Source organism: Lathamus discolor, chromosome 2, assembly GCF_037157495.1.
Source record: "Lathamus discolor isolate bLatDis1 chromosome 2, bLatDis1.hap1, whole genome shotgun sequence".
Lineage (NCBI taxonomy): Eukaryota > Metazoa > Chordata > Aves > Psittaciformes > Psittacidae > Lathamus > Lathamus discolor.
Window position 1 is genome coordinate 55,762,342 of NC_088885.1, and position 13,213 is coordinate 55,775,554.

Below are 13,213 nucleotides of genomic sequence, written 5' to 3' on the forward strand. Positions count from 1 at the left end.
GGCAAAGGAGAACTTTCCATAATAAGAGTAAAGTTTTCTGGAAAAGTAAGCATTGGAGGGAGCTAGTTTGAAGCTCTGGGATGAACTTTCTGCAAGACCTAATTGCCTTCACAAGCCTCACCACCTTCTGCCCAGGCTGCTTTCAATCTCAAAGATACGGAAGTGCTTATAGGTTAGTTACTTAAAAATAACTCACTGTTACCTGCATACATACACACACACACGCCCTCTGCCAGGAACAACAAAAAGGAAATACATGTGAAAGACATTAGTCTGATTAATGCCTGTTTCATTACTAGTTATTATAGTCATGGTCAAGAATGAAATTGAAAAGGTATAATGAAATCAAAGTAAACATCGTTGTGTCCTTGGACTCTGGTAGTCATGTCCCACACCAAAAAGCCATGTACTTTACTAGGTCCAATCTCATAATCTCATACATATTTTCATTTTTCTTTTTTTTTTTTTTTTTTTTTTGTCCCAACTTTGGACATTCAAATCTTTCTGTGTCATGGTGAGATTTATCTTTTCAGATTATGGACAGCTGAGGAATGGAGTCTCTGTGTCCCTTGCTCTGATCCAGTTCACCAAAGCAAAAACATGTTTTAGCTCTCAGATAGCTGCTGGAGCAATGAATAGACAAAAACAATTACAGTGGTGGAGAAGTGCTCTTACTGCCACCTGTCACTACCTGCAAAACCTTGTGATGGATCAGTTATATATAGATATATAATCATAGAATCCTAGAATCATAGAATAGTTAGGGTTGGAAAGGACCTCAAGATCATCTGGTTCCAACCCCCCTGCCATGGGCAGGGACACCTCACACTAAACCGTCCCACACATAATAATATATTCTTGATCGGGGAGAAGGGAAAAAAGTCTGGAAAAGCTGTAGTACTGAGCTGTGAGGATCCTGTATCTTTTCCATCTCATAGCTGGGCACTCACTGATGGCTCTTTACGTTATTATGTAATTAGACAAGTAGTTTCCAGCAAGATAGTATGGCTGGAGATGGTTAAACAAACTGTTTTCTCCAGAGAGCTACAGGTTAAATATGGAAGTGTGAAAAAGAGGGTTTTTTTCACTTTCCTGTGTCTGACTCTATAATGGCACTGTTTGTGCATCGTATCAAACCTCGAATAACTCCCTTCCAATTTTCTGCTGAGCATTAATATGACTGACTAATTTTTCATTACTCACAGTGAATTTGCACTTGAACACCATGAGCCCGCTATGTTTAGCTAATAAACCCGTAAGAGGGGACTGCAGGTAAATCATATGTTAGGCATAATGCGATTGAAGGCTTTGTGCACCTGGTCGTACAGGAACGAAGCAGAGAAATTCACTGAAGTCAGATGGGGATTGTCAGGGCCATTGTCTAGAGACATCTGGATTCTGTGCTGTAATGAGACAAGAACATCTCGCAAGCTAGCAGTGTAAGGTGAGGCAGTAGTGGCAAAACAGAATGCAAAGTAATGAAGGGATGGACAAACGGCAGCTTGCTGTCCTCATCTGAGACCTGACTTTAAAGATTTCTGCACAAGCAGAGCCTGTTAGTCACTTACTTCTGGAGCGTGGACTCCACAGACTGTACAAACCAGTATTTACATTCAGATGAATCCCCAGTCTATCTAGGGAGGAACTGTAACTTAGCTGAGACTCAAGCCATTGTATTTTTACGCTAATGGGACTAAGCATTGAAACATATTACCTGAGCACAAGGAAGATTCTAGCTGTATCCAAAAACGTAGTTAGGTGGAGAGGTAGCAAATCCGCACAACCTATTTTCAGCATAGAGTAGAAAAATGGTAAGCATTCACTGGTAACCCAGGGGTTCCTATATGTAAAAGATACCGTTTGTGTACAGCCTCTAAGCAAGTAAATAAAGTATTGTATTGTTATATTCAAAGTGCTTGCAACATGGTCTGGAATTTTAATTTACAGAATGGGAGATAATGAACAGAAGAGGTCTGTTGGGAAGATTCTTGCTTCCCAGACGCAGTGTCCTGGTGTTCATTTTGTTCTTCGCTCTGAACTGTGAATGAGGGACAGTGATGATGCTCTACTAGAATATTCCTTGCTGGCTCCTGAGGTATAAGGGCAGCAGGACAGATTGCAGAGAGCACTTCGGTTTAGTAACAAGTGGAGTGCAGGGAATGGAAGCCCCAGGGAATATATATGTGTAGGGGAAATGGAAATATCATGGGGGATATATAGATTGCACAGCAAAACACATCAGACTCCTTTCCCCACATAAGAATGGTGGGATACAGTACAAAGTGTCACCCAAGAAGAAATGTCCATGATGCCCTTGCTGATTGCCCTAACGGAGGCTTTGTGCAAGCACTGCTGGTTTCCTGGGATGGCCAGATGGAGCCATGTCCCAGCTACATATTGCTTGAACCCACAGAGAGACCACTGCCTTCTCTTGTCTCCATTTTCACAAGGGATACTGTCTTCTAACTTGCCTACCAGGTATATGTCTGATCCAGAGACTGATGCATACAGCCCAAAACCTGAGTTAGATAAAGGCTCAGAGTTGCTTTTAATGCAGTTTTTTTCATCAGGTCTCCAGCCAAAGCCAGTGTTTTTACAAAGGAAAACTGCTCTGTAACTTTGGAACATTTCCCTTGGCCTTGTGCACGAGTTATAACTATTTCATAGCTTTCGTTCTCTTTCTTTTTTCTTAAAAAAATCATACTCACTTTTTCTTAAAAAATTGTACAGCTTAATCATACTATAAAAGCAGAGGGCGTAGAAAGCAAACAGCAAAAAATCCCCACACTCAAGTGGTCACCACTTTCTTTGGCTTTTTCTAAAGAAATACACATATTATTTTCCATTTCTGAGAAATAACTTGATGACAGTGAAGCTGAGACAGTGCCATTTTATGTTGCCTGTAGGAGTGCTGAGGATTGAGGACTGAGATCTCAGCTTGTGACTTCTGCTTGTACTACAGAAAATGTAACAGCGAGCTCCTCTTTGTCCATCCCTTTGTTACCTCACAGTCATTGTTCTTTGCTGCTGCCTCCTCTCCTTACACTGCCACTCTGTGAAACGAAGCTCAAGCCAGGTTGCCTTGTTCCAACACCAAACCTTCATCTATCTTGGTCTGCAAGTGTGCTGGTCTCTGCTGACTGCACTGTGCTGATTCAGTCATCACAGCAGAAAGGGACATAACCTCATGGGCTTTCTCTCTCTTTTTAACTAGTGCTGTCCAATGCTGAGATAAAATAGCAAAATAAATAAAGGTCTTAATTTAGGAAATGGCAAAGAGAAGAAAACTGGGTGACTAATCCACAACAGAGCATTTCAACTTCAAATGAAGAGAGGGAGGTACAGGAGAGGTTAAGTAAATGCAAAGCAGTTTTCTTTGGCTTGATATAAAATGATAATCAAAGAATCACAGAATCGTAGAATAGTTAGGGTTGGAAAGGACCTTAAGATCATCTAGTTCCACCCCCCATGCTATGGGCAGGGACACCTCACACTAAACCATGTCACCCAAGGCTTTGTCCAGCCTGGCCTTGGACACTGCCAGGGATGGAGCATTCACAGCTTCCTTGGGCAACCCATTCCAGTGCCTCACCACCGTCACAATAAAGAGCTTCTTCCTTATATCTAACCTGAACTTCCCCTGTTTAAGTCTGAACATATTACCCCTTGTCCTGTCCCTACAGTCCCTAATGAAGAGTCCCTCACCAGCATCATTGTAGGCCCCCTTAACTTTAATATTTTCACTGATTTTGGTAGGAGAAAATAGTAGGGAGCTAACAATAATATTCATGCATATGAGCTACAGGAAGACAGTCTGTGTAGAATTTATTGACAAATACAAAAAGCAATCTGCAATCTGACCATGGTGATGACATTTTTCACTTCAGTACATACGTTTCGGACTTCAGCTTCTGGCTTTTGCTTTGCTGGTGCTCTTGCAGTATCACAAAGAAAAGATGCAAGCATGCCCTTGTTTACCTCATCAAAGCAGGGTGATATCTTGCTCTGTGTAAGTCTGGAAAGTGCAGTTGTTCTTAGAACAATGAAACTATTAATGTATTGTTGCCAAAGGCAACAATAGCCTGGGTAGGAGGGGGTTTTCCTCCAACATTCGAGAGGTAATTGATCTCTAATACTGAATGCAGCTTCTTCCAGTGGAAGGAATTTTTCATATTGACTGTGCTACATTTCATTGTAGAGCAGGATAGTTTAGTGACAGAATCCTTAGGTGGAGCTATCAAAGGTAAGCACATAAAGTCCATTACAACTTTCCTTTTAAAAACTAAAATATCTAACAGATAAAAAAATCGCTAATCCTAAAACAGTTTCTGCAACAGAACAATTCAGATCCAACACAAATGAAGCTAGTCAACTTTAGTGGGTAAATTAGTCAGTGCTCTAACCAGCATATTAGTCTCTCAGAAAGACATTGTGGTGAATGAGAAGGTAGATAGAAGTAAGCCACAGGCTTAGCTTGGTAGCTTTTTAATAATATATTATCATTTAAACAGCAATGTGATGTGGTACTTGTGATACGGAAGATCGCCACACAAGTGATTCACCTACTAGTGTCTAGCACCTTCAGAACCCTGCCGGATTTGGTTTCTTACCCTGCCACCCCATGTAGGTGGCTCAGGCATCCTAGGCCATCTCAGGTGATACTTAGCAGGTATGTTTAGACAAGTCAGTCAACCAGGTTCTGAGGTTTAGCTCAGGAGATACCTCTTTTTAACCCACACGAGTCTGAGCCAGCCTCCAACCCCTCTCATAGCCTCTGGGAATATTGTTAATACAGCCCGTGGGAGCTATTGGGGTCACCCAAAAGCAAACACCTACATGTGCACAGGATAAACAACCCTCTGGTCTGTGCTTGCTCCATGGATGAGACTTCTACTCACCATGAGGAGAAAGGCACCCGCTGCTTGGACATACCTACAAACCTCAGCCTAGGTGTCCTTCTCAGGGAGGTGAATCCCAGTGGAGAGCTGTGAACTTGTTCTGTCCTCAGAGACAGGAAGGAACCAGGGTGCTTGGTATGCTGCTCCTGCTGTGGACTTGAGATGTCTCTGTAGGTTGAGACACAGGTGAGCCAGGAAGCCTGCTGCATTGTCATACAGCAAAAAGATGCTTGGGAAATGGCAACCCTTTTGAAAACCCATTTTGAATCCCATATAGTGAATACTCTCTGTATAACAGCAGCTATAGACATTCAGCATGATAAGGTGAGTCTTTCATGTGATTCTGGATACAGATGTTACTCTGGCCCTGGCAAACAAAAGATTCTCATTTCAATATGGGCCCAGGTGGGATATATATAGCATACTCGAGGGGTATACAGACACTCTCATGCCAACAAATTATGTGTAAAGAGTGAAATAACTGTGCTGAGATAGCTTGATTGTTTGGATTGTTGATTCAGATAGGAACAACTAACAAATAACACCATTCAAATTTATGCCAATGAGTAATTGACAGGGAAAAGCATGTAAGTCTTCCTTGCTGAAACAGGGACCTGGAGGTCTGATGTATTTGTTTTTTAATTGTCTCTGACTGCACAGTCTTTCGGTTTTATGCTGCAGATGAGACTGCTTGCAATCATTTCTCAAGAAGCCCGTCCCGTATGAATCATAAATGTCTTGTGGCTAGAAGCTAATATCGTTTCAGAAAGTGTGGGAAGGGATGATTTATTGGTGGAGTCACATGACGAGTTTTAGGTCTGCACAAGCCTGAGGCTTTCCTTTCAATCCTTAGGAGCACAAAGGGTTGGAGGGGGTGGTAGATTGGATCTGGATGTCTGCCTTTATGAGTTCAGCAGGAGAGGGAACTACATGCTTCCTAGAAGAATTATGATGTTGGCAACTTTGAGAAAACATTTTTATGCAACTTTTTCTCTTTATTGCTTTGCAAGCAACTTCCCAACACTTGTCACTGCTGACCAAAGCAAAAATGATTTTAAAGCCTGTGTACACCAAGTGGGAGAAAGAAGGAGGATGAGCCTGCCAGATGTTAACAAGGTCAAGGTTAACCTGAAGAACAGCACAAATGGGAAGACATATTACTAGTCACAGATCTTTATCAGTGAGCATGTAGAACATGCAAAGGGAGCAGCTCAAAATGAGAAAATGCAAAGCAGCAAAGCTGAAATAAAACCTTCAAGCAACCTTACTGATTACAGCATTGGATATTTGTGTCATTGTCATGTGCTGCTTACTCAGGCAATGACTTGTGCACAGCACATCTCACTTTCCTACTCAAATCCCAGGACTGATGGTTTTCCTTGCAGAGTCCTATGCCTTCAAAACATTTAGTCATTGCAGCATGTACCTACTGAGGGTAGCAGTTTCTGCATCCAGCCCTTCTTTTTGTCTTAACAAGCCTTTCCTCAGATCAACCATCTCTCCCTTCGTCTAGGCAGGTTGTTCACTAAATTGTCTTACCCAGTAGGTTGGTCCTTGTTGTTCTAACCTTTGAATTGATGCAGCCCAGAAAGTCAACAATATGCTGGGCTGCATCAAAAGAAACGTGGCCAGCAGCCTGAGGGAGGGGATTCTCTCCCTCTGCTCTGCTCTCTTGAGAACCCCCTCTGCAGTCCTGCTTCCAGCTCTGGGGGCCACAACATAAGAAGGACATGGAGCTGTTGGAGTGAGTCCAGAGGAGGCCGCGAAGATGATCAGGTGGCTGGAGCACCTCTGCTATGGAGACAGGCTGGGAGAGCTGGGCTTGTTCAGCCTGGAGAAGAGAAGTCTCTGGGGAGACCTTAGAGCAGCTTCCAGTGCCTAAAGGGGCTGACAAGAAATCTGGAGAGGAGCTCTTGACAAGGGCAGGTAGAGATAGGACAAGGGGGAATGGCTTTAAACTGTCAGAGGGAAGATTTAGATTAGATATTAGGAAGAAGCTCTTCCCTGTGAGAGTGGTGTGGCCCTGGAACAGGTTGCCCAGAGAACCTGCTTCATCCCTGAAGTGTTCAAGACCAGCCTCCAGGGGGCTTTGAGTAGCCTGGTCTAGTGGAAGATGTCTCTGCCTGTGGCAGGGGGTTGGAAACATACCGTCTTTAAGGTCCCTTCCAACCCAAACCATTCTATGAGTCTAAGAGAAGAACATCCCATTTTTACAAGCTCATCTTTGCAAGGTATTCATGGTAGGACTAGAGTCTGTAGACATTTGCAGAAGTACTCTCAGCCTCTTCTGCTGACCCACAAATGCTAGAGAAATTAGGAAAAACAGAAGGAAGCACCATGCAAAGAGCTTCCTGTGATTTGACATAGGAGCTGTTTTGGTGTTTGGATTTTACTTTATTTCATTAAGAATTTGGTCAATTTTAAAATAAAAATTAAAATTTTAAGAAATGTGAAATACAGTTCTTAGTTACCAGTAACAGCATTTTGAGAAACCTGTTTTCCTTCAACAAAAATTATTGCCTCATTTAACCCAGTTTTGCAAATATCTTCAGTTCCTGTGAAATTCCCTTTTGGGCTAGAGACATGAATTTGCTTTCTATTGGAAAAACATCATGTTCTGGTTCAGTGACCTAAACTGAGTTGGTGATGGAGCTGAATATAGAAATGGTACCACTTGCACATATTTATCTGTGCAAAATGGAAACACTACCTACAAAAAAAAAATCTGAGGAGAAAAAAAAAGAAGCCCACTCACCTAAATTAAAAAGAGCAAGTGAAAAATAACAGAGATTTTTCCTCTTTGTATGTTCATATATACCACCATCAAAGAAACCTAAAACAGCTTCAGGAAAAGGAGCAGTGCTGTTCCTCCCACTTGTTCTTTCCCAAGGTATGTGATACTGGGTTCAAAAGCTTGATCTTTTTCTTCAGAGCTCTAAGTAGATCAGATTTAAATCATCAAAACAAAAGAAACCAACTGGTGACTGTGATAATGCTTTTTCATTAATTTAACAATGGAGATTTCTGAGAGCATGGGGGACTCATCACCAGTGGTTGCACTCAGCAGCTGGGCACTGTGCTGTCATGGCTGGTTTTGTTCATTGGGACACAGATGTATCTAGCCAAAGCCTGCTGAGGTCCAGTAGAGCCCACCCATCCAGTTCAAAGGATATTTTCAGAAGACCTGTCAGATGTGTTTCAAAAGAGCACTTATACACTGAAAAATAGGTGAGCACCTACAAGGATATTTACTGCAAGTCAATTCACTCTGATATGCATTCAACTCCACCAGAAATCAATGGGAATTAAGTACTCAATCTATACTAGAATGTCTGAAGATCCCTTTAGGTGTCTATCTGCATGCTTAGAGCCCACTACACATTTGGCCAATAGCGTGGAAAATGTACATTGCTACTGGATGACTGTGTTTGTTACCATACCACCTCTAATAGGGGCTTACTATTAGCACAATAGCTCACGATTCTGATGCCTGTGCTACATCACAGATGCACAATATTGACCCATTGTTGAATGATATATTTCACACGTGGATTGAACTGTAAAACTCTATTATTATGGGTTGGGTTTGTTGGTTTTTTTTTATTTATTTTAGTGTTGCACATTAAAAAAAAGCACACACTGTGCTAGACGCTATATGGACAGCCACAGAGAAAAGTCTGTACCCCAAAGGGCTTCCAGTCTAAGTGCTCAAGCTAGACAAGAGCAGAGATACATTAATACAATCAGACATGGAAAGAAACTTCCTTGAAGCCTCTTGGGAAGTCTACAACAGAAGTGGGAAAAGTGCATAAGGGTCCTACTCCCAGTCCAACACTTGGTTTAGTTGCTGAGTGTTGCTTGGTCTGGGAGTCATGTTTTAGCCATGAGACATTTTCTTAAGTAAACAGAAGGATCGAAAAACCATGTGTGCTCATATACATACATGCAAACACAGAGAAGGCTATTAAAAGCCATCACTAGATATTCAAAGTGAACTTCAGCTTTCACTCAAGTCGTTACTGTGGCAAAACAGCATAGGATGTCTAGATTTGTGTTTGGTTGGTTGATTTGTTTTTTTTTTCCCCAAAAGCTTATACAATCCTTTTGTTAAAGAAAGGCTGCCCTACACCTGATGACTTATCCGAAATGCTTGCACACACGTACCTGCTCACAACTCTGAGCATAGCTGAAGATGTCCCTGTTCATTGCAGGGTGGTTGGACTAGATGACCTTTAAAGGTGCTTTCCAATTCAAACTATTCTATAATTCTATGATTTACAGAATTGAGGCCAATCCCCATCTGGTTGCTGGGCAAGGAGACTTGCAGGAATCCCTGGGAGATATAAAACCATGGCAACCACCGGATCTCACAAACAAGCAGTTGTGTTGACCTTGTGGCTTGCCTTACTTTGGTTGCATACTGCTCTTGAGTACAAGGGGTGGCTTAGATGTTGCTTCACCCTTGTACTAGGGGAAGAAGCAATTTCTGTTTCGGACATCATAAGTCAGGATCCACGAGCTGACCTGGCAGTTGATCAGTTGGCCTGTGGCTGAACTGCTGAGCTGTAAAACAGCTATCAGTGAGCATCCCCAAGGTCAAAATGAATCAACTGCTACATCATGGACAAGCCAGCTGAAGGACATTCAGAATTTCTACTGTCTAAATGTGCTTTCAGGCTGGATGTGACTGGTGAGGGTTGGGATGACCCAGGTTAACCACTATTCCCTGCTTAGCCTGCATTGGGCAGCTCACCGTGCCAATAAACACAATACTGTTGGACCCTGAGGAAAGCATCCCTGCAGGGTCCTGATGCTGTTTCTTATGACTTTGCCAGCAGCTTTATAATTTGTCATTTTTCCACTCCAGAAGACTGAATCACTCATTCGATATATGCCAATATCCAGAGTGCAATTAATTGGTTCAGCCTTTGACATGACCCCTTGCAGCCTGGAAGCGCAGAGGACAGATGAGTGAAAAGGGTCAGGGGGTTCATTCCACAGCCTTTGGAGACTGCAGAGCACACATCGCCTTCTTGGAAGTTGTCTCATTCATTAGCATCTAGGAAACTCATTAAAGTTTTATGAGTTCTTTTTTAAAACTTTGACTTCTCGTAGCTTAAGGTCACTGTAACACTGCTCTATGGTAATTAAACTAAGCAGAAATACTTTCTTTCTATGACACTTATTAGCAAGTGGAGAAACTTAAGAAACCAATGTAGAATCCAACAGGACTACCCAAGTGATGCATGTTTTTGTTTTAACTACATATTTTGCCATCATTCCACAGCTTCAAGATATGGTCTATTTCTTTTCCAAAAGTTTCTTCTGAGATGCTTGTTATCTTCCAGCTCTATGGCACTAAACGAGAAAGGTAATAAAGTGAACTACTCTATGAACATTTGAAGGATCTATGTGAAACCTTCACACTCATGAACCTACAATATCCTTTCCACACAGGCAAATACCATTTTCTGGGCAGTGAACTCAGAGGGTTGTAATCCCAAAAGTGCTTTGTTTCTCCCATGGACTAAAAGGAAAGCCTTGTGATGGCTGTCTGCAGCAGAAGTAGGTACCAACGTTGCAGAAAAAGTGAGGCTGACCAAAGACCAGGGTGATCAGAAGCTGTCTAGATCCCTTTGCAACTCCTCTCTGCCCATGCTCCTGCCCCACACTGTGTCTGAGTGGCTCAGCCCCAGCATGAAAACATGCTTCCAACCCGAGACCCATTCATATGTGCGCACCACCTTACATGGCAGAGCACATTACCAGTGGTGTGATATGTAGCCAAGGTGATGAACACTGCTGGCAGTTGGAGCTATGTACTACACACCATGATGTTCAGGACTGCGCCATTCCTGTCCTCCAGCCAGCTCTGAGCTCATGTCAGGCAGACTCCTTCAAGGTGCCATGAAGATACCCATCTTTGTGCACTCTCCTTGGACTCCCTTGAGCTTTTCCCCACACTGGGAAGAGTTTTCCAGTGAACACTAGCCTATTCACTGTGTTCGTTCTAGTGACCCTCACCTGAAATTGGACTTCCAGCTGACCATAAAGTCAGGTTCCATTTTTCTCTCTGGTTCTTAAGCCATACTCACATCCAAGCCCTGGAGGCACATACTCCCTTATTCCAGTGCATGGGTGCTCTAGGTCTTGTGTCTAGGTCTCTTGCCTCCCTTGTCCAGACCATTGATAAAGACATTAACAGAAATGGCCGCAGTACTGAGCCCTGAGAAACACCACTAACTGGATTTAACTACAGTCACCACCCTCTTTGGGTTTGGCCATCCAGCCAATTTTTCACCCAGCAAAGCCTAAGCCCATCCAAGCTATGAACAGCCAGTTTCTCTAGGAGAATGCATTGGGAAACGGTGTCAAAAGCTCTGTTTTAATTGAGGTAAAGACAACATCCACGGCCTCATCCACTGAGCAGGTCACCTTGTCATAGAAGGGGATCAGGTTAGTCAAGCAGGACCTGCCTTTCATAATCCTATGACTGGGCCTGATCAACTGGTGGTACATGTCATGTGATGGCACTCACAAATCCCTAAGCTGATATCCCCATATCCAAAGAACTGAAGTTCAGCACCACTGAGTCCCACAGGGAATAGTCAGGATGAGGCAACATGTTGTCTCTGCTGCAAGCCAGGACTGGGGATTTCTTGCAAAGGAGGAGGGAGAAAAGATTTAAATTGTGTCAGAAGGAAGCAATTAGTCCAGATCCACAATAAACTTATACTTGCTCTCAGATGTCAGTTGGCACATGCATTATCTGCAACACTCAGCACTACATTTTCCTGGAAGACCTTTTATGAGTTCTATTTCAAGTACTTAAGTGTTCATAGTTGTTCATTTCCATAATGATTCACTGAACACATGAAGTCTTGTTTTCTTCCTACATAATATGCTACACATCGGAATGAACTTGACGAGTTTTCTTCATACACAGAGACATACATGCACACATACACAGACAGTTGGATGTGTATGTACATGTGCATACACCGGTACATAAACATGCATACACTGGTACATAAACTCACACACACAGAGAGAGGCTGTCAGTCCATCATACTCACAACCATTTTCCTGGCATAGCTGAGACTTTTCCTGCTGATCCAAAAACTTTTGTTGAACAGGACATAAGGCTTTAAAAGGTATTACAATGTAAAGGAGATAGTTTTGTGAAAAGAAATGTGACTTCATTCATCTTTGCATCCCTCCCAGAAGAAACCACATGAAGAAGCCTTTTTTGAAGGTAGGAGGCATGAGCATATTTCCATATCATATACTATGACTGTACACCAAGTTGCTCAGGGCTTTAGCCAGCTGGGTCTTGCAAAATCTCTGGAGATGAAGATTGAACACCCTCCCTGGACAACCTGTCCCATTGCTTGACTGTTCCTTTGGGGAAAAACTTTCTCCTTACACCTGATTTGGTCCTTTCTTGTTTCAAAATCTGTTATCTCTTGTCCTCCTGCCATGCATCATTGTGAAAAGCCTTGGTCTGTCACCTCAGTGATCTCCTTGTAGGTACTGCCAGGCTGTTGTTGGGTCTCCTCCTCCCTGTGCTGAAGCAGCTTCTCTGGCCTTATGTGCAAATGGCAAGTGCTCTAGACCTGAGCCTCTTTGTGGTCTGGGGTGACATTGCTTTAGTTTATTAATGTCTTCTTGTACTGAGGGACCCAAACTGGGCACAGCATCTAGATGTGGTCTAATGAGTGCAAAGCAGAGGGGAATAATCACTTCCCTCAAAACAGCCCAGACTGCTGTTATCCACCTTCATTGCCAGGCCAACGGCTGGCTTGCGTTCATTTCAGAATCCACCAAGGTCCCTGGGTTCTCTTCCACATGATTGCTCCTCAGCCAGTTGGTCCTCACCTGCATCTACCTGGACTTCTGCAAAGCATTTGGCTCCATTCTGTATGACATCCTCTTCTGTAAACTGGAGAGACATGGATTTGATGGATGGACTTGGTGGATAAGGATTTGGCTAGATAGTCACACTCAAAGAGCTTTGTTCAATGACTCAGTGTCTAGGTGGAGACCAGTGGCATTCCTCAGGGGTTGGTATTAAGACTACTGCTGGAGACATATGGCTAAGATGACCCTTTCCCTACAGTACTAGCAAAGTGTCATCTGACAAAGGGCAGGCTTCACAGCACAAAGATAATAGTGGGTCACTCTGGCTAAGCACTCCAAGGGCAGATGCACCTTGTGCCCACATAGTTGTGTTTTGTGTCTCCTGAGAAAAAAACCCAAACTCTACCATAGGGGAAAGGAACCAGTCCAGTGGAAGTGTTGCTGTGCTGCTGCAC